The sequence below is a fragment of the Lactuca virosa genome, chromosome 1, assembly GCF_052849685.1.
Source record: "Lactuca virosa cultivar CGN04683 chromosome 1, Lactuca_virosa_CGN04683_v6, whole genome shotgun sequence".
Lineage (NCBI taxonomy): Eukaryota > Viridiplantae > Streptophyta > Magnoliopsida > Asterales > Asteraceae > Lactuca > Lactuca virosa.
This window is the reverse complement of record NC_136426.1, coordinates 75,553,602-75,579,507: the sequence shown is the minus strand read 5'-3', so window position 1 is coordinate 75,579,507 and position 25,906 is coordinate 75,553,602.

The following is a 25,906-nucleotide window of genomic DNA, read 5'->3' as shown; positions in this document are numbered from 1 at the left end:
CTCTTGAGGTGTCTTGTTGAAGATGTCTCCACCACTTGAAGCATCAATCATCCTTCGATCTTTTTCATTCATACCCTCATAAAATTGTTGAAGAAGTAATTGTTCGGGTATGTTGTGTTGAGGACAACTTGTACATAAGTTGTTGAATCGCTCCCAAAAATCATGAAAAGTGTCATTCCCCCCTTGACGAATCCCCAAAATGTCACTTCTTTGACTTGTGTTGAGGGAAGGCGCTTAGCTTGAAATCATCCAATGTCACATGTTCGGGCAACATGCTAACACATATCATATGAAAGGACTGCAAATGCCTTTGGGGATCTTCTTTATGCAAACCATGGAACTTGGTGAATTGATGTATGAAACTTGACTTCAATTCAATCCCATGGTGGTTTGCGGGATAAACAATACCAAGAGGTGTGTGAATAACATCCATTTCCATCATTTGTCGAACTGTCGACTCTTGAGGGGGATTGGCTGGATTGGGGTTACTGGGATATTGTTACATGTAATTGGGAGGTTGTTGGTAAGGTGGGTATGGGTGTTGTTGGTGATTGTACATTTGTGGTGGATAAGGTAGGTAGTTAGGATATTGGTTGTAGGGGGGTTGTTGTTGTGGGTACATTGGGAGTTGGTACATTAGAGATTGTGGGTAATTAGGTTGATTTGGTTGATGTGCTTGTTGTTATTGAACTTGAAAATAATTGTTTTGAGGTTGGTTGTTTTAATGGAAGTTTTGTGTAACATACCGAGATTTTGCAGGTATTCCAAACCCTCTTCTATCATAACTTTGTCATTTATAGTCCTTGGGGTTGGAAGTGAAGAGCCAAGATAAGTTTAAGGGCCAAGTTTGCATACTTGGGCCAAGAAGGAGTACTCTGCGCGTACATATGAGTACGCTAAGCGTACTAAGGTCCGCCTTAGTACGCTAGGCGTACACTTGTGTACGCTGGGCGTACTAATGTCAGGGTGAAACCCTAATATTTAGGGTTTGGGGCCTATATAAGCAACATTATGAGCACCAAACCTTCCCTAACCTTAGCCTCCACTGATTACAGCCGTTTTCCCCAAACCCTAGCCTTTCCTTTATGTGTTTGAGCTTATTGAGTGTTTTATTGAGTGCTTTAAGAGGAAGGTATTGCATCAAAGAGTTTGAGAAGAAGATCAAGCTTGTAGATCTGAAGTTAGCTTGTGCCCTAGAAGCTCCAGAAGGTATAAAGCTCCAAACTTTATGCATATATGTATAGATCTTCCCATTTTGCTTTAAAAGAACCATTCTTTGTCCCAAAAAGCCATAAGGTGGTGCATGATGTGATTTGGACGAAAAGGACTGTCCTTCTAGACTCTTGAAGGGACCTTGAGTGATAAAAAATAGGTCCCATTAGCTGAATGTGTCCCATGCATGGAAAAAGAAGGTCTTAATGGATTAAGACCAAGTATTAAGAGCTTTCTGGACGTCCAAAGTGAAAAAGTTCATGACTTTATGGGCCCTAGGCATGTTAGGTCACTGGATCTGAAGTTTGGACTTAAGTACTTAAGCCATTAAGCACTTAATAAGGTTTTGGCAAAACGTTTAATACGCCAAGCGTAAATCCAGTACGCCCAGCGTACTGGGTCAGCCACCCCGATGGTGGTCAATATCCGGACAAGTACGCCCCACGTACCATAGGAGTACGCCCCACGTACGCCCTCTGTTGGGCCTTTGACAAATGGGCTTCGAGTTTTGGGCCGTTTATGGACTAATGGGATTTGGGCTTTTGCTTGACTTTATGAATAAGATATTTTGGGCCAAGTAGTGATAATGGATCATGGGATTAGGCCCAATTAGGAAGTTGGGCCCAATTTAGTAAATTAGGCCAATAATGGGATTTATATATATGGACCTTCAGGTTAAGGACTTAGTATTGGGCCTTGGCCTAATAAAGAGAATGGAATTAATGAGTTGTGTGGAAACTTAGTCAAGAAGGTTATTTTAGGTATTAACTTAGTATTTATTATGTAATAGTTCGGGATTCCCGGTGATACAACAGTCAGAGATTTACAGTACTTCGGCACTACTTGCGAGGTGAGTTATCCTCACTATACTCAAGGGTCTAAGGCACCAAGGTTGGCCCTTTGGATTGTTATCTGATTATGTTATGCTAGTATAATCTGTTAGATCGGTATCCTGATAGGTAGGATGGTATTGTGTGTTATGTGGCTATGATCTGTTAGATTGGTTTGTTTGTCTATAGACTGTTATGTGATTATCTGTTATATGTGCACATGTTTGTTTGGCGGTTGAGGCTTATCTGCTCTATGCGGAGGCCAATAGACCTGGGCATTCCAACCTGTTGGTTGTGGGCCGTGAGTATTCCATCCCGAGGATGATTGGACTCGTAGTATATGGGCATTCCAACCTGTTGGTTGTGGGCCTGGGGTATTCCATCTCGAGGATGATTGGACCCATAGTATGTTGGCATTCCAACCTGTTGGTTGTGGGCCTGGGGTATTCCAACCTCATGGTTGACTGGACCCATAGTATGTTGTTTATGATTATATGGGTATTTTGGGGGAACTCACTAAGATTTCGGGCTTACAGTTTCAGTTTATTGTTTCAGGTACATCAGGGGATCGCGGCAAGGAGAAGGCATGATCGTACAGCTCCTCATGTTTTGTTTATGTTTATGGGAAAACTCTGATATTAAACATTTTGAAAACAAGTTGTAATGATTTAATGGTTTTGAAATGTTTTTGAAAGTTCAAATTTGGCATGATTTTTATGGGTGTTGCAAGTTGGTATCAGAGCCTTAGTTTGAGTGAGTTGGAGGAACATTCGTGTGAATCCAGTCTCAAATCAAGGAAATATTTTCAAAATGGTTTCTAAATGGTTTTCAAAATAAGTAAAGGAGGATGCAGGGTGTAAGATCAGCTAGAGCCAGTAAGTAGACCCCAAAATACGATACAGTTATTTGATTATGTCATATGTTAGAACAACATGCTAGTGCTAGGCTAGGGATCTTCAGGAGTTGCATGATAGAATTGCCTGATTACAGGATGCCTGCTAGCCTAGGGTTTCCTTTATATGAGATTGACATCATTACTGCAGTTGCTTAGTGTATGCGTCACGGTAATACGTAATTAAGATCTTATAGCATGAGAATGTTTGATTTGGCCTTATGTTCTGTTCCTGTTTGATTGGGGGCATAGGGTAGGATTGGATATTCGAAAGTCTATGGGGTCCAACGTTATGTATGGCTAGCACACACTAGTGCTGCAGGGTTGGTGGAAGTTTCATGGATGGGTGAATCGTGTGAGGCCGGTAGATCAGTTGTGAGACAGTTAGCCTTCCTCTAGGAGTGACGTTGAGAAACCACCATGTGTATGTATATTGTTAGGGTGTTGTGGTGATACTTGAGACAAATATGGGTAGGTGTGGAAGGTAGTATGGGCCCGTACTACTAAAAGCACAGGACCCATACGTGTAGCAAGGAAGTCACAACCCTAGGGTTTAGTCGGGAGTTGGTTCCACGTTATTATGCGGATTGTCTGATATCTTCCTGTTATATTTATCGGTATGGTGGTTACGAGGCGTTTTGTGACTGGATCCGGATCGGGATCAGGGCAGGGCGATCAGGAGGCCCCATCAGCGCTTGAGGTTATCGGCCAGGAGGGGCCAATGTTAACAGAGGATCGGGTCAGGGAGATCATCCGCGAGGAGGTGGTCGAGATTGTCCGGGGTCAGATTCCGGAGTTGTTTGGGACTATCAAAATGAGGTCCCATTAGCTGAATGTGTCCCATGCATGGAAAAAGAAGGTCTTAATGGATTAAGACCAAGTATTAAGACCTTTTTGGAATTCCAAAGTGATAAAGTTCATGAATTTATGGGCCCTAGGCATGTTAGGTCACTGGATTTGAAGTTTGGGCTTAAGTGCTTAAGTCATTAAGCACTTATTAAGGTTTTGGAAAAATGTCGAGTACGCCCAGCGTAAATCCAGTACGCCCAACGTACTGGGTCAACCACCCCGATGGTGGTCAATATCCGGACAAGTACGCCCCGCGTACCAGAGTAGTACGCCCCGCGTACGTCCTCTGTTGGGCCTTTGACAAATAGGCTTCGGGTTTTGGGTCGTTTATGGACTAATGGAATATAGGATTTTGCTGGACTTTATGAATAATATATTTTGGGCCAAGTAATGATAATGGATCATGGGATTTGGCCCAATTAGGAAGTTGGGCCCAATTTAGTAAATTGGGCCAATAATGGGCTTGATATATATGGACCTTCAAGTTAAGGACTTGGTATTGGGCCTTGGCCCAATAAAGAGAATGGAATTAATGACTTGTGTGGACACTTAGTCAAGAAGGTTATTTTGGGTATTAACTTAGTATTTATTATCTAATAGTTCGGGATTCCTGGTGAGATAGCAGTCAGAGATTTACAATACTTGGGCACTACTTGCGAGGTGAGTTATCCTCACTATACTCTAGGGTCTAAGGCACCAAGGCCGACCCTTTGGATTGTTATTTGATTATGTTATGCTAGTATGATCTGTTAGATCGGTATCCTTGTAGGTAGGATGGTATTGTGTGTTATGTGGCTATGATCTGTTAGATCGGTTTGTTTGTCTATAGACTGTTATGTGATTATCTGTTATATGTGCACATGTTTGTTTGGCGGTTGAGGCTTATCTGCTCTGTGCGGAGGCCAATAGACCTGGGCATTCCAACCTGTTGGTTGTTGGCCGTGAGTATTCCATCCCGAGGATGATTGGACTCGTAGTATGTGGGCATTCCAACCTATTGGTTGTGGGCCTGGGGTATGCCATCCCGAGGATGATTGGACCCATAGTATGTTGGCATTCCAACCTGTTGGTTGTGGGCCTGGGGTATTCCAACCCGATGGTTGACTGGACCCATAGTATGCTGTTTATGATTATATGGGTATTTTGGGGGAACTCACTAAGATTTCGGGCTTACAGTTTCAGTTTATTGTTTCAGGTACATCAGGGGATCGCGGCAAGGAGAAGGCGTGATCGTACAGCTCCTCATCTTTTGTTTATGTTTCTGGGAAAACTATGATATTAAACATTTTGAAAACAAGTTGTAATGATTTAATGGTTTTGAAATGTTTTTAAAAGTTCAAATTTGGCATGATTTTTATGGGTGTTACAAGTTGGTATCAGAGCCTTAGTTTGAGTGAATTGGTGGAACATTCGTGTGAATCCAGTCTCAAATCAAGGAAAGATTTTCAAAATGGGTTCGAAATAGTTTTCAAAATAAGTAAAGGAGGATGCAGAGTGTACGATCAGCCCGAGCCAGTAAGTAGAACCCAAAATACCATATAGTTATTTGATTATGTGATATGTTAGAACAACATGCTAGTGCTAGGCTAGGGATCTTCAGGAGTTGCATGATAGAATTGCCTGATTACAGGATGCCTGCTAGCCTAGGGTTTCCTTTATATGAGATTGACATCATTACTGCAGTTGATTAGAGTATGCATCACAATTATACGTAATTAAGATCTTATAACCTGAGAATGTTTGATTTGTCCTTATGATCTGTTCTTGTTTGATTAGGGGCTTAGGGTAGGATTGGATATTCTAGAGTTTATGGGGTCCAACATTATGTATGGCTAGCATACACTAGTGCTGAAGGGTTGGTGGAAGTTTCATGGATGGGTGAGTCGTGTGAGGCCGGTAGATCAGTTGTGAGACAGTTAGCCTTCCTCTAGGAGTGAGGTTAAGCAACCACCATGTGTATGTATATTGTTAGGGTGTTGTGGTGATACTTGAGACAAATATGGGTAGGTGTGGAAGGTAGTATGGGCACGTTCTACTGAAAGCACATGACCCATACGTGTAGCAAGGAAATCACAACCCCTAGGGTTTAGTCGGGAGTTGGTTCCCAGTTATTATGTGGATTGCCTGATATATTCCTGTTCTATTTTTTTCAGTATGGTGGTTACGAGGCGTTTTGTGACTGGATCCGGATCGGGATCCGGGCAGGGCGATCAGGAGGCCCCATCAGCGCCTGAGGTTATCGGCCAGGAGGGGCCAATGTTAACAGAGGATCGGGTTAGGGAGATCATCCGCGAGGAGGTGGTCGAGATTGTCGGGGGTCAGATTCCAAAGTTGTTTGGGACTATCAAGTTCGCTATGATGGAGTACTTCGATGACAGATACGCAACCCTTGCTGAGATAGCTGCCGCTGCAGCTACCGCGGCTGTAACAGCGGCAGGGGGAGGAGCTGGCCGAGTTTTTCAGTACCGGGACTTTGATAACACGAAGCCCCCGACTTTCGATGGTACACATGATCCTATCGTAGACATGAGGTGGCTGTCTGACGTGGAGGGATGCTTCTTCACGTGCTCATGTCCTACTGACCAGAAGGTCAAGTGTGCCCTGAACATGCTGAGGATTGGGGAAAAGGATTGGTGGAGATAGGTTACTGGGTCATATACGGATGACCAGAGAGCTGCTGTCACTTGGGAGCGGTTCAGGGATATGTTCCGCGCTCGCTACATTCTGCGGGTCGAGCGCGAGCGGTTGTCACAGGAGTTCTTAGATCTGAGACAGGGTACTGATTCGGTGACAGAGATCACCTGCATGTTTACTGAGAGGGCGATGTTTTTCCCGGAGTTTGCCTCCGAGCAGGTTCAGATGACACGTTATCTGAGCATGCTCAAAACTGACATCTGTCAGTTTGTTGCCACTCAGCGATGTGATACACTTTTGGACTTACAGGAGGTCGCTAGGCGGCGCGAGTTGGAGATTGAGCTGTAATTGAGGGAGCAGTGACAGGCCCCGACACAGTCACAGCCGGCGCCGAAGCGGTCTAAGACCGCTGATACCAGGACTGGTGGACAACCAGGCCGCGCTTGTGGGAAGTGCGGAAAGGCTCATTCAGGGACGTGCCGATCAGGGAGTGGGTGCCACCGATGTGGTAAGCAGGGCCATCTGGACAGGGATTGCAGGCAGTAGACTTCGACTCCTGGAGTCAGGCTTTGTTATCATTGTGAGAAGGTGGGCCATATGATGGCCCATTGTCCTCTACTAGCCGCCAAGCCGGTGCAGACTCCAGCGCCGACTACATTGAGGATTACGGATGGGAGGCCAGGCAGAGCGTAGCCAGGCTTTATCTCATTGTTTATATATGCTTTATGCTTATCTGTTGTGCCTGTGTTTAGGAAAGTTTCTAGTGAACTCCTTGCCTGCATTGGTTTTATTTGACTCGGGGGCGAGTCGGTCATTTGTATCACATATATTTAGTAGGGAGTTCAGTGTGCCAGTAGGAGAGCTATAGTGTCCCTTGCGAGTCTCTATCGCCAACGGACACAGGGTTTCTGCTTCTTCGGTCTACCGAGGATGTGAGTTAGAGATCTTCGGGGTATCCTTTCCGATAGACTTGATTCTGATTCCGATGGGGGAGGTGTGCGTGATTGTGGGTATGGACTGGCTTAGTGGATTCGCTGCCATGATTGATTGCGAGGGTCAGCGGGTGGTAGTTCAAACCCTAAGTGGGGGAGAACTGATTATATATGACGAGGGCACCGTAGTGGGATCAAGATTTTGTTCAGCTGCCAGGGCTCGGTAGTATATTCAGCACGAGTGTGCGGGTTATCTAGCGTATGCGGTGGATACGCGGGTCAGGGATCAGACTCCAGTCACAGACGTTCCAATGGTTAGAGAGTTTGCAGATGTGTTCCCAAAGGATTTACTAGGGATACCACCGGAGAGGCGGTTCGAGTTATGGATCGACCTGGTGCCGGGTGCGGCCCCTATCGCCAAGGCGTCGTACCGACTGGCGCCACCTGAGATGCAGGAGCTGTCATCACAGCTGCAGGAACTGTTGGGCAAGCAGTTCATTCGACCGAGCAGTTCTCCATGGGTAGAACCGATCCTCTTCGTCAGGAAGAAGGATGGCTCGCACCGGATGTGCATCGATTATAGGGAGTTGAACAAGCTGACGGTGAAGAACCATGATCCACTCCCGAGTATAGATGATCTCTTTGATCAGTTACAGGGCGTATCTTGGTTTTCCAAGATAGACTTGAGGTCTGGGTATCATCAGGTCCCGGTCAGAGAGGAGGACATGGAGAAGACCGCATTTAGGACTCGTTATGGACATTACGAGTTCGTGGTGATGCCATTTGGGCTCACCAACGCGCCATCAGTATTTATGGACCTGATGAATCGGGTCTGCAGACCGATGCTTGATCGCTCGGTCATCGTGTTTATAGATGATATCTTGGTGTATTCCAAGACCCGAGAGCAGCATGAGGAGCACCTCAGGGAGTTATTGGGAGTTCTTATACGAGAATGGTTGTATGCTGTCACACCCCCAAACCAGACGACGGAAACGTGGAGGACTTCAATTGTAGTATCACAACACATGCATCATAGTAATCAAAGTACAAACAACCATTGTATTTAAAAGGTATAAGTATTTACATGTGTTCAATCATTGTATATTGAACCAAAATATAGTTATACAAAAGAAGATATGACTCAACATAGCTCCATCTTCTCAAAAAGCTCGGGGAGTACCTGTGTATTATTTCCCTGAGAATACAAGTAATTTAAAAAGAGAGTATCAACATAAAGTTGAGTGAGTGCATAAGTGTTTATGTTTAAGGGATGTGTCTGTATCTTGTATAAGTAAACTGTTCCAGAAAATCCTATATTTTCTGTTGTATATGAAAAGTAGTTTTATTCCCATAAAACTGTTCTCTTTGTATTAATGTATTGTATTTGTATTCCTTTATGAAAACTTGTAACTGAGAGTGTGCCTGGTTCCACCAGCTGTTATTGAAAACTGTATTGAACCATTGTATTTTGTATTCTGTAAACTGATACTTTGAAGGGGTACTTTCGTTTAGTTGTTTATACACTAACGTATTGTTAATATCTTTTTAATGAGTTATTATAACCATACTATGACTGATGGCCTGAAACAAACGCTTTGTGGGCGTTTAAACTGGTGATAACAATTGCCACTCATCGGCGTGTATGCCTGACTGTAGCTAGCAGCATGAGTGCGGGGTTGTCAATCCCGATATAGATCTACACACACTTGTTTCGATCCCCGGCTGGAGATTCTGGTTATAATGTCAGGGCTTTACGTATGTTGTCTAAAATGAATTAAACAACCTGAATTGAATGTCTCATAAAAGCATATAAAAGTTACATGTATATTAGTTTTGAAAACCCAATCATTCTGAAATAAATGATTAACAGTATGTTCTTGAATGAAAACCCAATCATTCTGAAATAAATGATTGACACTATGTTCTTGAATTAGAATTTCTAACATGTATTTGATAAGTGTAAACCCTTGATTTGTTCTATATCAAAACCCTTGTTTCTTGTAAGACTGTGTATTCTAGTATACTTGAATCATGAATTATTGTTCTATGTTACAAAGGTAGTTAAACTGATGACATAACTATTATATTTATATACATATACAATTTTATATATAAGTAAAATTTAAACGACACTCGGACAAATAACCGGTACTTTAAGCCCACATCCAAACAAGGAAAAGGAACCAGAATGAGTTATCAGTCCTAAGTCTTTTAAATCTCATATATATATATATATATATATATATATATATATATATATATATATATATATATATATATATATATATATATAAATTTGAATTTTGGGGAAAAATATAAATTTATAAAAGAGTTTAATGTTTTGAGTATTTTTAATAATTTAATGTTGTTTTATCATGATTTGAAATCATGATTTTATAACACAAAGTTCTTGTGTTATGCTTGTATTCCCCCCCTTAAAACAGTAGAAATTATGAAAATACGGGGGTATGTACTCACTTGATAAGTGGTGAATCGGACAGAGTTTCGTTTCACGAAAAGGAGTTTATTTGCCGAGAAACCGACTCAAATTGGGCAGAGTTTCGACTGGAGAGAGGTTAACTTCTCGGGAATCTCGGGGCTTCGAGGCTTGCCTAGGGTTTGAGGCTTGATACCGGGGCTTTAGGGGTTGTGTATGAGTTTGTAGAAGTGGAAAATATGAAAAACAGTGAAATTTAGGGTGAAAAATGTAAATAAATAGGAAGCCCTTGCATGCCTTATATAGGCCAAAGCTTCGGAACCAAGGCCATGCGAGGCTGACGAGTGTCGGACAGGTGGCAAAGGAATGAGCTTACTTCGGACAGCAGGCTCGCAGATGGCAGGTTCAGACTGGACCGGACTTCGGTCCAATAGGAGAAGGGCACGTGCGAAGGGGCGTCCGAGGAGCATCCGAGGGTGATGTCCGGGGTGTCTCCGGTGTGTCTGATGCGAGGTTGTTCGAAGATGACTGGACCGCAGAGTTGGTCGAATCAGAAGGTGCCACTCAAGGCTTCGGTCCAATCAGCAGCCGACACGTGCGAGGATGACGTGTCCGAAGGTCATGCTTGCGAAATTTCCCGGTTTTCCATTTTTCTTGATTTTTGTGCCAAAAACTTGCGAAAATCATAACTTTCGCATACGAGCTCCGTTTTTGGCGTTCTTTATATGCACGCGTAGGTAAAATCATACTCTACGACTTTCGTTTAGACTTTATCGGCTAATTTTGACTTTATTTTTAATATTATTATTTTAAACAGACCGGGACGGGAATCCGTTAAAAATTCATAACTTCTTCATCCGACGTCCGTTCTTGTCTGTCTTTTTACCATTGTACTACTATTGACGAGCCCTTCAATTCTCGTTTAGGTTATGTCGGCTAAAAATCACTCAATCTTTATTTCGAGTTTTTAGCTGTACACTACTATAGTGAAACTTAGAAAAACCGTAACTTCCTCATACGAAGTCAGATTTTTCCGTTCTTTTTACGAAAGTTCTCGGTTTAACATAAACTACAACTTTCATTTAGATTGTTAAGGCTAAAAAGCCTTTTATTGAAAATTCAGTTTTTACACTGAACAGTGTTTTGCCGGTTTTGTCGCGGATCTTCGATTGGTCATAACTTCTTCGTTATAACTCGGATTTTAGTGTTCTTTATGTTTTTGGAAACCTTGTTACAATCTCTATCACTTGGTTCATCCCAATCGAGATTATTTAATAATTTATTTTTGAGGATCAATTATGTAAATATACACAATATGCTAAAATTTCTCTTTATTATTTAAAAAGAAATACAAATTGACCTACATTATTACATAGGTTTGAAATAACGATTTGTTACATTATCCCCCCGTTAGAGAGAATTTCGTTCTGAAATTTGTATTTCAGATAGACTAGGGAAAAAGATGTGGATATTTCTGTTTCATTTGATCCTCCCGTTCCCAAGTGAATTCAGGTCCCCGTTTTGCATTCCAGCGAACCTTCATTATCGGGATACGACTTTGTTTGGTTTTCTTAACTTCCCTGTCTAGAATCTCTACGGGTTCTTCCACAAAGTTGAGGCTCTCGTTTAACTTGATTTCCTCGAGTGGGATCACAAGAGTCTCGTCAGATAGACACTTTTTCAAGTTCGAAACGTGGAAGGTAGGATGAATGTTATTTAGTTCTTGGGGTAGTCAAAGTTTGTAAGCTACAAGACCAATTCTAGCAAGAATTTCGAAGGGTCCTATGTACCTTGGATTCAATTTGTCATGCTTTCCAAAGCGTATCATGCCCTTCCAGGGTGAGACCTTTAACAAGACGCGGTCACCAACCTGGAATTCCAAGGGTTTTCTCCGTTTGTCAGCGTAGCTTTTCTGTCTATCTCTGGAAGCTTTAAGCCGCTCCCGAATTTGTACGATTTTGTCGGTGGTTTCTCGAATAATTTTCGGACCAGTGAGAGCACTGTCAGGAGTTTGACCTCTAGCTAGCTGCGTGTCACCCACTTCAGCCCATCACAGAGGGGATCTACACTTGCGTCCATAGAGGGCTTCGAATGGAGCAGCCTTTATGCTAGTGTGATAACTATTGTTATATGAGAATTCAACAAGGGGTAAATGAATATCCTATGCCTTTCCAAAGTCTATCACGCAAGCTCGCAACATGTCTTCTAGTGTTTGAATCGTCCTCTCACTTTGTCTGTCGGTTTGTGGATGGTAGGCTGTACTCATGTCCAGCCTAGTTCCCAAAGAGTTTTGTAAAGACTGCCAGAAACGAGAGGTGAATCTACTATCTCGGTCCGAAATAATAGATATTGGTACACCATGCAGTCTAACAATATCCCTGAGGTAAGTTCTGGTTAGTTTCTCCATCTTGTCGGTTTCTTTTATTGGCAAGAAGTGTGCGGATTTGGTTAATCTGTCGACGATTACCCAAATAGTATCATAACCACCCATTCATTGTAATTCGCTCCCACTTCCATTCAGGGATTTCAGGTTGTTGTAATAAACCTGAAGGTTCCTGGTACTCTACCTTGACTGTAAGGGTCGAATTGTTGTAATTAGTCGAAGTATATTTTGTACTCTTCGAATGTTTTGTAATATATTTTACTAGGGCGCTTTTATTCGAAGCTTTAGAGTCAATGCCTTAGTATATTTTTTGTACGCTTTCGGTTCCTTATAAATAGAGGTTATTTACTAGAGTTAGATAAGAGTTTTTACAGACCTGTCTATTTTCTCTGTAATCATTCGAAAGCGTAAATCAAGCTGAAACAAGATCATATTTACATCTGGTGTTCAATCTTGCATTCATACTTGAATTCATACTCTGATTAATTCAATACTCGATTCATTGGTTCATCAATTGGTATCAGAGCAGGAATCATATCTCTGATCTGATTTTCACGTTGTTCAAAAGGTTTTTAAATCAACTTTTTGATTCAAAAGTTTCCGTACTTTTTGAAAGTGAAAAATTGTCTAGATCTTAGTCTGTGATTCGATTCTGCATTTGAATTGTTGAATCGAGTGTTATTCTCATCAATTTGATTTGATTCATCTAGTTTGTTTTCAAATTCTCAAATCTTTTCAAACTTCTCAAAATCATCTTCCGTACAAGAATGGCGAGTTTCAATCTCAATTCGATGACCTCGTTTTCTCATCCGTTAGGTTCATCAACCAAAATTCCAATGTTAATCCCTGAATACTATGATCAGTGGGCTGATCGTATGAAGAATTATCTGAATGGTCTGGATGAAGAATTATGGTCATGTATCACTGGAAATGTCAATGTTCCAGTGAATGTTCAACCAATTGAATCATCTTCTACAAATTCTGGAGTTGATAATCAATCTGATCGTCTGAAGAAACTGGAGAAGAGGTGTATGAGGGAACTGCGAGGTGCTTTACCTCCAGTTGTGTACAATTACGTTAGAAGTTGTACAACTGCAAAGGAGGTATGGAACAATCTGAAAGATAAGTTTCAAGGAAGTGAGAAAACAAAAATCAATTCAGTCAAACAGTGTTTGGTTGAACTGAAAGATTTCAAACAAAAAGAAGGAGAAACAATTGAAGTTTACTATGATCGTCTGAACGAGTTAATCTATCGTTGCAATCGCTATGGAATTACCAGGACTTTAATGGAATTCAATCTCATCTTTGTAATGGGGCTTCGAAAAGAGTGGAGAAGTGTGAGTATGGTGGTGAAGAATCAACAAAGTTTTGATACATCAACTCTCAATGATTTGTACAATCAGTTGAAAACACAAGAAATTGAGGTAAATGAAATTGCTGAGGAATCGAAGCTGAATTTGGGAGGTCCATTAGCTCTTGTGTCAAAGATTTCGGAGAAAGAAGCTGAAAATGGTGATTATGAGGAAGAAGAAGGATTCATCATGAATTCGGATGATGAAGCAATATCATTTTACTCGAATAATCGTGTTAAGAAATTTTTCAAAAAGCCGTTCAATTCGAAGACTAAGCTTGCTGAGGTGAAAGGAAGTTCTGTGAGTAAAAATGTTGTTGAGGAGAAAAAGAAAGTTGAGAAGCAAGATTCGAAGATAGCTGAAGGAAAGGGTGAGAAGAAGCTGAAAGGTGATGCTGGAATAGATTGTCATTATTGCAACGGTGCGAATCATCTTGCAAATGACTGTATGCTTCAAAAGAAGGATGAGAAGAAGAATAAAGTCAAAGATGAGGCATACTATGCAGAGAGGCTTGAGGTGGTTCGTGCTAAAGCAAAGAATTTGTCATTGGTTGCAAAGGGTGAGCATGAGGATGAAGATGGAACTTATCAAATCTGGTCATCTGGATCAGATGATGAAGAAATGTGAAATCCGACACATGGAGCGTTGTATGCGAAAATGGAGGAGGACTCAGATGATGAGGAATTCGAAGTGAGGGGACAATGCTTCGTATCCAAAGCGGCTGACAAATCTCCAATGACAACAAAGGTACGTAAAATTCTCGAATCTTTTAATATTCCTACTCATGCTTATGATTCTGAACTAATATCTTTTGATGAAACGGTTACTTATTTTGATTCAATTGTTGTGTCTGCTAGTAATGAGGCCAACAAATTGTCCATGGAGTTGTTAGAGACCAAAAAGAGATTAGATATGAAAATAAGCAAAATTGAATGTTTGGAATTACAAATTACAAACATTATGTGTGACAGAGATACTTTAACGAGTGATGTCAAACTTTTGCTAGCACAAAGAAACATTTACTGTAATTCTGCGAAAAGACTTTATGGCAAATTAACTGATTTACATCATTCAAGTGACATAAGTAAAGAGCAACATAGAAAATTACTACCTTTTCTAGCATTCGAAAGAGCTAAGGTAGATAATATTTCGTATGATTGTGAGCAAATAATAGCTGATTTTGACAAAGTTCCTGATGATAGATATAAATATGGAATTGTCAAAATTGATGAATGTCTTGATGCAAATGAATTAGTTAACATCGTGAATGATACTTTGACCAAAACTGAACAAATTCAAATTTTGAAAAAGACTGAGAATTCAACATCTAATTCTCAATCTAATTTTGCTGATATTGAAGATAATTCTGACAATATTAGTGAAATTAGTGAACTTGAAGATGTTGATTGTTCTCAGTTGTCTGTTATTAATGTTGCATCAACATCTAAAGGGAAAGAAAAAATTAAGGATTTGATGGTTGAAAATGAAACTGATATACCCTCAACTTCGAAAGTTAGTGATGTGAACTTCGTGGATATCAAAGATAGTCAAACTGATGATAGTGATGATGAAGATAAAGAGAAAATTTCGAAGGAAAAGAAATCTTCAAAGGAAGAAGAAAATCCACGAATAGTGGTTGATCAGGTGTATGGTGATATACAAAAGTTCGAAAAAGTGATGAATGAAAAAGGTGAACACTATCTTGAAACGAATACAGTGGTTTATCCAAATTTCAAATGTACAGATGATGTCATTTGTCCAAATCAAGTTTTCGTAACTACTGGAAATGTTGAGAAAATCAAACCAGAATTAAAGAAGTTAGTTGAAGAGGATAATTCAAAAACAACTGATGAAGGCTTTTTCGCAAATCAAAGCACAGTTGAAAACAACTTAACAAAGAATTCGTATGTTTTCCAACGTCAAAAACCACAAAGAAAATGGGTTGAAAAATCAAAAATTGAAAAAGAGAATTCAAAACAAGTTGAAAAGGAATGTGAAAACAAGTTGTCAAATTAAACTCCAAGGAATTCAAAGATCAAATTGACAAATTTTCGAAGGAAAACAACATTTCAAAAAGACAAGCAAGAAAGAAAATATTTTGGCAAAATGTTGAGTCTCAAAAGGTGTCTGAATCACAATCACCCAAAAATGTTTTCAAAGCTAAAAATTCATCTTTTTCAACAAAACCTCAACATTCATCTCAATCAAATCATTCAAAGTCTGAAGTGAATAATCAACCAAGGTTTTCGAAAGTTTCAGAAACTAATATTCCAAGAAAATTTTCAAATAACTCAAATCCAAATCAAAAATTCTTTCAACGTCAACATTTTAAATCAACAGTTGATAATTCATATGCTAAATCTTTTATAACAAATCCAAAAGTTGATTTTGTTCCTAAAAAGCCAAATTTTCCAAATCAAACGAAGAAAGAAACTATGAAAACTTCACGAGAAAAAGGAATAACGTCAAGGAAGAACATTGATCATTGGCTTGAAGGCAAAGGAAAAATGTATTAGTCAAATACATTTTCAAAGGAGCAAATTCACGAAGCATATGAAAAGTATATGAATAATTCATCAAATGGCAGTTCATCATCTAAGGATTCGAAAATTTCAGTCAAAGCTTGGAAACCAGTAATAAAAGCAAAGAATGTTCATTCACAAACTCAGAATTCGAAGGGTAATGTTAGTGAACATTCGAAACCATCAAAAACTTATGTTTCGGTTCCTTTAAATGAAGATGTAAACTTAATTGATAGTCTCAAAACAAAAGTTTGTGATTGGGTTAAAAGTTCTTCATTGCATTCGAAATTGAAATCTAATTTCCAAGGACCCAAAAAGCCTTGGGTACCTAAATTTTTCCATTGGATGTAGGTACTATGTGACGAGCAATATGATAACAAGTGGTACATCGATAGTGGTTGCTCTCGTCACATGACTGGGAAGAAGGACAATTTACGTGATTTTCGAAGTCTCAAAAATGATGGAGTAGTGAAGTTTGGGAACAATCAAAAATGTCAAGTCAAAGGATATGGGAAGATCACGAATGGACAATTCACAGTGAATCGTGTGGCGTATGTTGAAGGTCTTCAACATAACTTGATAAGTGTTTCTCAACTTGTTGTGGGCACTGGCTATCAAGTTCTTTTTAACGAAGAAGGAAGTGTTATTTCGAATGTCAACACAAAAGAAGTGTTACTAAAATCCAAAAGGAAAGGTGACATGTTCACTTTGGATATCAATCTGATAGTAGGGAAACCTGCTATATATCTTCTTTCGAAAGCAACAGCAGACTTAAGTTGGTTATGGCATCGAAGACTTTCTCATCTCAATTTTCGAAACATCAATAAGCTTGTGGTACAAGATCTGGTAAGAGGTTTACCTGTACTTAAATTTGACAATGATTCTTTATGTGCAGCTTGTGAAGTTGGCAAGCAACATAAACAAGGTCATCCAATTACAATAGATTCGAAAATTGTCGCACATCTGGAGCTTTTACATATTGATTTGTGTGGTCCTTCGACTGTTTCAAATCTTAACAAGAAACGGTACATTTTAGTTATTGTTGATGATTTTTCCAGATTTACGTGGGTTTATTTTCTCAGGCTTAAATCCGAAGTTGCACAAATCATGATTGACTTTATCAAAAAGATGGAAACAACATTGAAGAAGATTGTTCGAAAAATTAAGAGTGATCATGGAACTGAATTTAAGAACAATGTTCTTGATTCATTTTTGGTGGACAAAGAAATTTCGCATAATTTTTCATCTCCATACACACCACAACAAAATGGTGTTGTTGAACGAAGAAATAGGTCTCTATGCGAAGCAGCAAGGACTATGTTGGCATATGCGAATCTTCCACAATACCTTTGGGCTGAAGCCGTATCCACCGCATGTTTTACTCAAAACAGATCTTTCATTCATCACCATTTTAACATTACTCCATATGAAATTCTCAACAATCGAAAACCTAACGTCAAATTTTTTCATGTTTTCGGATGCAGATGCTTCATTATGAATCTCAAGGATAATCTTACGAAATTTCAAGCGAAAGCAGATGAAGGGATTTTCTTGGGATATTCGCATAATTCGGTCGCATATCGTGTATTGAACAAAAGAACACGAAGAGTTGAAGAAACTTTTAATCTTACATTTGATGATTACTACATTAAACAAACAACATCACAGTTTGAAAATCATCCTATTATGACAAAAACACAAGATGAATCTGAATCCTCACAAGCATTAGATGTTGATTATGATTTAATTTTTGGAATTTCAGATCATGCTGTTAATGTTGAAATACATGCAAATGATAATCATATCTCTGAACTCACAAAGCTTACTGATGATTCAACATCAACTTCTCCAGAGAAAAGCGAAAGTATGCAAAACAATCCAGTGGAGGGGGAGCAATTGGATTCGAATACTCTAGTTGAGGAAGAGCATTCTTTCGAGGGGGAGAATGGAAGAATGAATGCTAATGTTGAGGGGGAGCATAATGTTGACGGGGAGCATTTAGAAAACATTGAGAATAATGATGATTTAGATGATGTTTGTTCGATTGCAGGTTCAGAAAATGAAGATATATACGAAGATGCACCTTTGGAATTTGATCCAGCATATCCGCCAATGGAAAAGTGGACAAGAGATCATCTGAAGGATCAAGTAATTGGGAATCCACAAGAGGGAGTTTTAACAAGAGCTCAAATTCGCGCAAAGAATGAGGTATTGAATACTCATCAAGAATTTTGTATGTTCAATGTTTTTATATCTAAAATTGAACCAAAAACAGTTAAGATTGCAATGGAACACTCAGATTGGGTTGTTGCAATGCAATATGAATTGTCTGAATTTGAACGAAACAAGGTTTGGAGATTAATTCCTCAACCTGAAAATGTTTCGATTGTCTGGTTAAAATGGATTTTCAAAAATAAAACCGACAAAGATGGAAATATTGTTCGAAACAAAGCCAGACTTGTTGTTAAAGGTTATTCACAACAAGAAGGAATCGACTATGAAGAAACTTTTGCCCCTGTCGCAAGACAAGAGGCGGTTCGTATATTTCTGGCTTATGCAGCTCACAAAGATTTTGATGTTTATCAAATGGACGTGAAGTGTGCATTTTTAAATGGAGAGCTTGAAGAAACTGTTTATGTGGAACAGCCCCCAGGTTTTATTAACGAAGAATTTCCAAATCATGTTTATATTTTAGATAAGGCAGTTTATGGTTTGAAACAAGCACCACGAGCATGGTATGCAACTCTTACTTCATTTTTGAAACAATCTAAATTTAAACAAGGATCTGTTGATCCCACATAATTTTGAAAGAAAGTTGGGAATCATCTAATGCTTGTTCAAATTTATGTTGATGATATTATTTTTGGCTCAACTGACCCTGCTTTATCAAGAGAATTTGAAGATTTGATGAAAAGTAAGTTCGAAATGAGCATGATGGGAAAAATCAATAATTTTCTTGGTTTAAATATTCGTCAAAACAAAGAAGGGATTTTTATTAATCAGGAGAAATATACGAAGAATCTGCTTGAAAAGTTTGGATTGACGAATAGCACAAAGTTACGAATTCCAATGGCAACTGGCATAAAGTTGACACCTTCGTTAGATAAACCTGCAGTTGACCTAACTCTTTACAGGAGCATGATTGGTTCATTACTTTATCTTACAGCAAGTAGACCTGATATCATGTTTTCTGTATGTAATTGTGCTAGGTATCAGTCAAATCCACGAGAACCACATCTCACTGCTGTGAAGAATATATTTCGTTATCTTAAAGGAACAATTTCGTTAGGATTGTGGTATCCTTCGAACACTGGGTTCTTTGTACAAGCATATTCGGATGCAGACCTGGGTGGTTGTAATCTTGATCGAAAGAGCACAAGTGGTGGATGTCAATTTCTTGATGGCAAATTGGTGAGCTGGCAGTCGAAAAAGCAAACATGTGTATCAATTTCAACAGCTGAAGCAGAATATGTGGCTGCTGCTGCATGCACTTCACAAATAATATGGATCCAAAGTCAATTGCGTGATTATGCAATAAATATGAAAAAGATTCCATTATATTGTTATTCTCAAAGTGCAATAATAATTTGTCATAATCCTGTGCAGCATTCGAAGACTAAACATATAGCACTTCGTTATCATTTCATCAAGGATCACGTGGAGGATGGGAATATTGAAGTACATTTCGTGAAAACAACTGATCAGTTAGCTGATATTTTCACGAAACCTTTAGATGAAAAATCTCTTGTGAGAATTATAGAGGGACTTGGAATGATTGATGGAAATTCTGTTCCATGCGAAAAAGAAAAATGATGCATGATAAGGACTGATTCAGAGGCGCTGAATGAAAGACAAAGCAATATCCGTCAGCATTCAGAATTTACTGTTCATAGTCAACGCTTCGACCCCTTCGAATTCGTAAATTTGTCACTTATTTTAAGGGTTGATTCAGAGGTTACTGTTCATAGTCAACGCTTCGACCCCTTCGAATTCGTACATTTGTCACTTATAAGGGGATGATAAAATTTCGCATTTTTGCAACAAGTACTATTTTATTTTCGAAAAATTCAAAAATCCAAAAAGATTTTGGTTTGTTTTGTCATTTAATTTTCGAAAATTCAAAAATCCAAAAAGATTTTCGTTTGTTTTGTCATTTAATTTTCGAAAATTCAAAAATCCAAAAAGATTTTCGTTTGTTTTGTCATTTATTTTCGAAAATTCAAAAATACAAAAAGATTTTCGTTTGTTCTGTCTTTATTTTCGAAAAATCAAAACAACAAAAATATTTTGATTCTTATTTTTTTAGTATTTTGTTGCAGATAATCTTGAAGACACAGAGTGGCTTATGCTTGCAGTTCTAGGGCCAGGCATATTTTTCGTATGAATCGATAAATTTTTCATCATTTGAACTAGTTAAGTTGTCCCTAGAAGCATGCTGCTGCATGTTGTCCAAAGCCTCCAATGACTCAATGTGTGTGTACGAAAGCCTTAATGAAATATTTCATACGAAAATTTCTTCCCAATCAGGCTTATATTCACATTAGTCTATGAGCTACCTAACTCTTCTCAAAATGAGTTAAGAGTTTGCTGTTTGGTCCAAACATAACAGAGGTACTTTTCATGTCTTACACCAATCTTTTTCATCCATAAAGTTCTTACACGATCACACACGAAGACATATGTCCGAGAGGTCTCTGATCAAACCCATCGAGACTTAGACATATCAAAAATCTGTGTTTATGATCTGACATCATGAGACCGTGATGAAAGTGAAACTCAATTTTCATTACCTTTTTAAGGAATTGACAGGGAACTAAGTTCCAGATTTTCACGAAACTTTTGTTTCTGTATAAAAATTCGAAACTCCAAATCATATTCATTTAGAAATGAGTGGTCTTGATCAAACATTCGAAACCCACGATGTTTGTTACCCAACAAGATCCAACACACAAATTTTTTCTTGCATATGATTTCCGTGTGAGTTTTAGTTGAATGTCCCTGTCATTTCAAAATTTATCAAAGCCAACTTGTCACTGACTACACTGGTCAAACGAGTAATTTATGTTACAATTTCTCACCTTATGTTTAGGATGACATGTAACGAAATTTTTGAACTACCCACGAAGCATTATAAAAGAAGCCCTTCGATACTTAGCAACAAGTATTCGATTGTAATTCACGGGAACCCACACAAGTTATTGATCGTTTCTCTTAATGATTAATGAAGTAATCTTTGCCCGGGATTTTATCTGCTTTTGTGTCAATGGTTTGTAATCACAATATCCCATATTTTTCTCTTATTTTTGTTTCTCGTCTATATTCTTTGGAACACTGCACTCACGAAATCCTTGAGGCTCTGAGTAATACCAACTCAGGCTGATGATTTCAAACTTCTGGCGTATGACTTCGCTTTTCATCCCAAAAGTGAAAGAGCCTTGCTTCCATTCGAAGGGTTCTGACGGTTACAATACTCTTGGGGATAACAAGACAGGCTGTTTATAAATGACGTATGGTATTCTGTCCGGTTTTCAAGGTGATGTGACAGCTACTTTTTGACGCATGGCTATTTTTCCGCAGTAATGGTCCGACTTTCAAGGTGCCACGTCGGATATCATTAAATACACATCTCGCTTCAAATTCAAACTTCAGGGTTACATATAAAAGGGGATTCAAGGGTTCATCGTCAGTTTACGCGATCAAAAAGCAAATTTCACAAATTCTCTGTTCATTATTATCTTCAAACCCTAACAATGGCGACTTCTACTCATGTTGATTCTCATACCACTAAAGATGCCTCTTCATTACCAATAATGAAGATTCAAGCAACAAACTATTACTTGGAGGGTGAAGTTTCTCAGTACCCGGAAGAATTGAAGATGCTAATAGTTGCCTTGAAGAACTCTGTTTTGGCTAAGGCGATGTTCAATTCTTTCTCTGTTCCATTTTCCTGGCTTTCTCAAGCAGGATCAACTGCGACTTACAACAAAGCATCTGATACGATTACTTTACATCTGGTGAACGACAAAAAGGTCAGGCTATCCAAGAAACTCTTCTGCCAAATTCTTGATATTCAGAATTCGCCTCCATATGTTTCATTTACTTTTCCACAAATCGTTCACATGTTTAATGAAATGGGATATCAACCACCATTGTCCAAGATTAGTGATTTTAAGAAGTCTGGTCTTCCACGCCTATGGAATTTCTTATTTGGTATTTTTCTACGATGTTTGACTGGGAGATCTGCTGGTCTTGATAAAGGAAGAATGGAGGTTTATGCCATGGTTGCTGGCATTTATTATGATCTTCAAGTAGATTATTCTACACAGTTGTGGAAGGAATTTCAAAAAGGTGTAGAACACACGAATGCTATTCATGGTATTTCGTGTGCAAGATACTGGAGTTTGATTTTGCAATACTTTTACAATAAGGAAGGGATTTTGGTACCCAATGATGAAGACAAAGCAGTTTTTCAATCATACCACTATCCGAAGGATGTCACAGATAATGCTGAAGCTTTTCCATCAGTTGCTCGTATTCTAGATGCTATGCTTAAAAGAGTTAATCCTTCGAACTCTGTCTTGGTGGCATATTTGAAGACTATTGATTCTTCAATCGAAACTGGCATACTCTTGGATAGAGATGATACGAAATCCAAGAAGACGAAGAAGAATGAAACTGAGTCAAAATCTTCGAAATCTCCAAAGAAGAAGCCTGAAACCGTTGAAGTATCTGTTGCTGAAACTCAAGTGATTGAGCCCATTCTTGAAGAATCACAAGAGAATGTAATCATTCCTTCGAAGACTGGAATGTTTCAAAGAATCAAAATGAAGTCCACTCACAAAAGCAAGTCTCCTACACACAAAGTGGTTCGAAAACCTCAGATCACTCATCAAGGTGTGTTAATTCGAGAAGTGCCAGCACCTATTGTTCCGGTGTCCAAGAAACGAAGGGCTGAGGATATGGCCAAACGTTTGTCAAAGAAGAAGAAGAAGAAGACTCGAAAACTCATGATTTCTACTGAGTCAACAGAAGATGATGATGAAAGAATTCCAGAAACCCTAGAGTTCACTCATCTCACAGAAAATTCCACTCCTGAGAAGACAGTCGTCATACCACCCGAAGATTCGATTGCCAAATCAGTTTCTGAGGCGGTTCGAACTTCAGGCATCCCTGCACACGTATCTGATACGGATGCAAATGTCGATATGGGTGAAGGAGGTTCAAAAAATGAAGCTCAAGGTCACGTTACTTCTGCTCCTTTTGAAAGTATTGTTTCTTTACCATTATCCACTACTCCTCTTACTTCAACCACAGATTCCCCAACATTCGAACACATTCTTGATCAACCCTTTACTTCTATTTTTTCTTCACAATCTACTGAGCCACCCAAACCAACTTTACCTGTTCAAGAAACCGTTTTTATGGAGGCAGAGACTGATAATGAGGGGTTTGGTGGTATGTTTGATGAATTGGAATTTCATGAAGAAGAAGAACAGTTTCGCGATCATATGTTGATGACCATGAAGCAGTTCAAAATTCTGAATCATAAATTGAATTCAATAATTCAATCTCAAGCAGATCTAGGGGGTGGTTCGTTTGTTTCTAGTTTGGAGGTTGATTCAATGTTAAAAATACTCGAAGCCAAAGTGGTTAGCAAAGTATCTGGAATGATTACTGACTCTGAGTCTCGAATCCTGGAGGAGGTTGATTATAATGATCAAAATAATGAACTTCAGATCAAATCTCAAAATTCAATGTTTACCAGTGATGTGAAAAATTTGAAGAATGTCGCAAAGGAAAGGAATGTTCTTTTTGTGCAAGAAGTGAAGAAGGTCAGGGAGGATGTAAATTTGCAGATTCACGAACTTCGTGAAGATATGCAAAAAGAAATTGTCACTGTTCAACAAGATTATGCATCATTAAATCAAAAGGTTGATATCATTTGTGATGCAGTCACACGTTTTGTTAAGTTGTATGAAAGTTTGAGTCCTCAACTAACTCAAATTTCAACATTCGAAAGTGCAAGCTTTGAGGAAGTGCTTAAGTTGCTCAAGGAGTTAAAAGAAATTTCTGACAGGCCGGTTTCTTCTTCTTTGATCACTTCTGAATTTTTATCACAGAAATTTATCCATTTCGAAGCCATTCTCAACAAACAACTTGCTCCTCTCTTTCGCATATCAAGTCTTCTTCCAACAACGATTGCCCCACCTGTTTTCACAGGGGTGCAAGGGGGAGAAAGAAAAACTAGTGAGTCGAAGACTAGTGGAGAAGATGCGAAATTTGTGGGAAAAGTCTTTTCTTCGAAAATCCCAACAACAAAACCAGTAATAGTTTCTGCTGAACTGGTTACTTCAACTGTTGTAACAACAATGCCAATTGCAAGACCAATTTCGAAAGGAATTGTTATTGGTAAATCTTCAGAGACTGGTGGGAGTGGTTCTAATCCAAAAGAGACAATTGTCAATCCAGCCTTGAAAGATAAAGGGAAATCAATTTTAGTGGAAAAGTCGAAAGAGGAAAAGAAGGCTGAAGCAGAAGCTGAAATTGAAAAACTGAGGATTATTCAAAGCATTATGACTCAGCGTGCTAGTGATCCGAAGGGAATGGATAAAGGTGATCCAGCTAAACACTATAATTACGAAACAATTGAGGCCAAGGTTGCTTTTAATCACATGTATACATTCGAGAAGAAACCAAAGCAGAGTTATTTGGTCACGAATACTGATGCAAGCCAGCTGGATTTTCCCATAAACGAAATGATGTTTATCATGCCTCAGTTCAAAGCAGAAGGGAATTTTAAAAATAAGGATGAAGGTACACACATGAAAATTCGTTTTCATGCTGTTCTTGGAAAAGCCCCTGAGGAAGTTTGGTCTTTAATAAAAATCAAGAAGGTCATAAGTTTGAAAAATGATGTGATTTTCGAAAACACAGTCCAGAATGTTAAGTATGTGGTTGCCAGGGCAAATGGAAATATTTGTGAATTCACTGTTGCTGATTTTCCATTGATGAACTTGTATGATCTTATACAAGTTGCATACTTCTAAAAGACAAATCATTTTCATTCCTTCAAAACACTGAACCAGATGAATTCAAGCTTGGAGTTACTCACATCAAGATTTTTATCGAAAACTATTATGAGTGCTTGGCACTAACAGATGTGGAATTAGCTACTGCCAAAGGAATGGAAATAAAAGCACCGATGGCTCCTATGAAGACTCGGGCGGAATTGAAGAAATATGCTGATGATGAAATTTGCCTGAAGCCTTTTGGAATGGTCTTCGCAGGAAAAGACAAAGCTGGAAAAGCTAAACGGTTCTTATTCCAAGCAAGTGAAGTAGAGAGATATTCAACATCTCAATATACGAACTTGATTGTTCGTATGAATCATTGCAAGAAGAACAATGAAGGATACAAGAAAGAGCTGAAGAAGATTATCTCCTAGTACACGGAGATTCGAATAGTGTTACTGTATTCCATCACACTTCTTACGAATTGAAGACTTCGACTATGATTACAAAGGGGGAGATTGTAAGGGTCGAATTGTTGTAATTAGTCGAAGTATATTTTGTACTCTTCGAATGTTTTGTAATATATTTTACTAGGGCGCTTTTATTCGAAGCTTTAGAGTCAATGCCTTAGTATATTTTTTGTACGCTTTCGGTTCCCTATAAATAGGGGTTATTTACTAGAGTTAGATAAGAGTTTTTACAGACCTGTCTATTTTCTCTGTAATCATTCGAAAGCGTAAATCAAGCTGAAACAAGATTATATTTACATCTGGTGCTCAATGTTGCATTCATACTTGAATTCATACTCTGATTAATTCAATACTCGATTCATTGGTTCATCATTGACTTTGG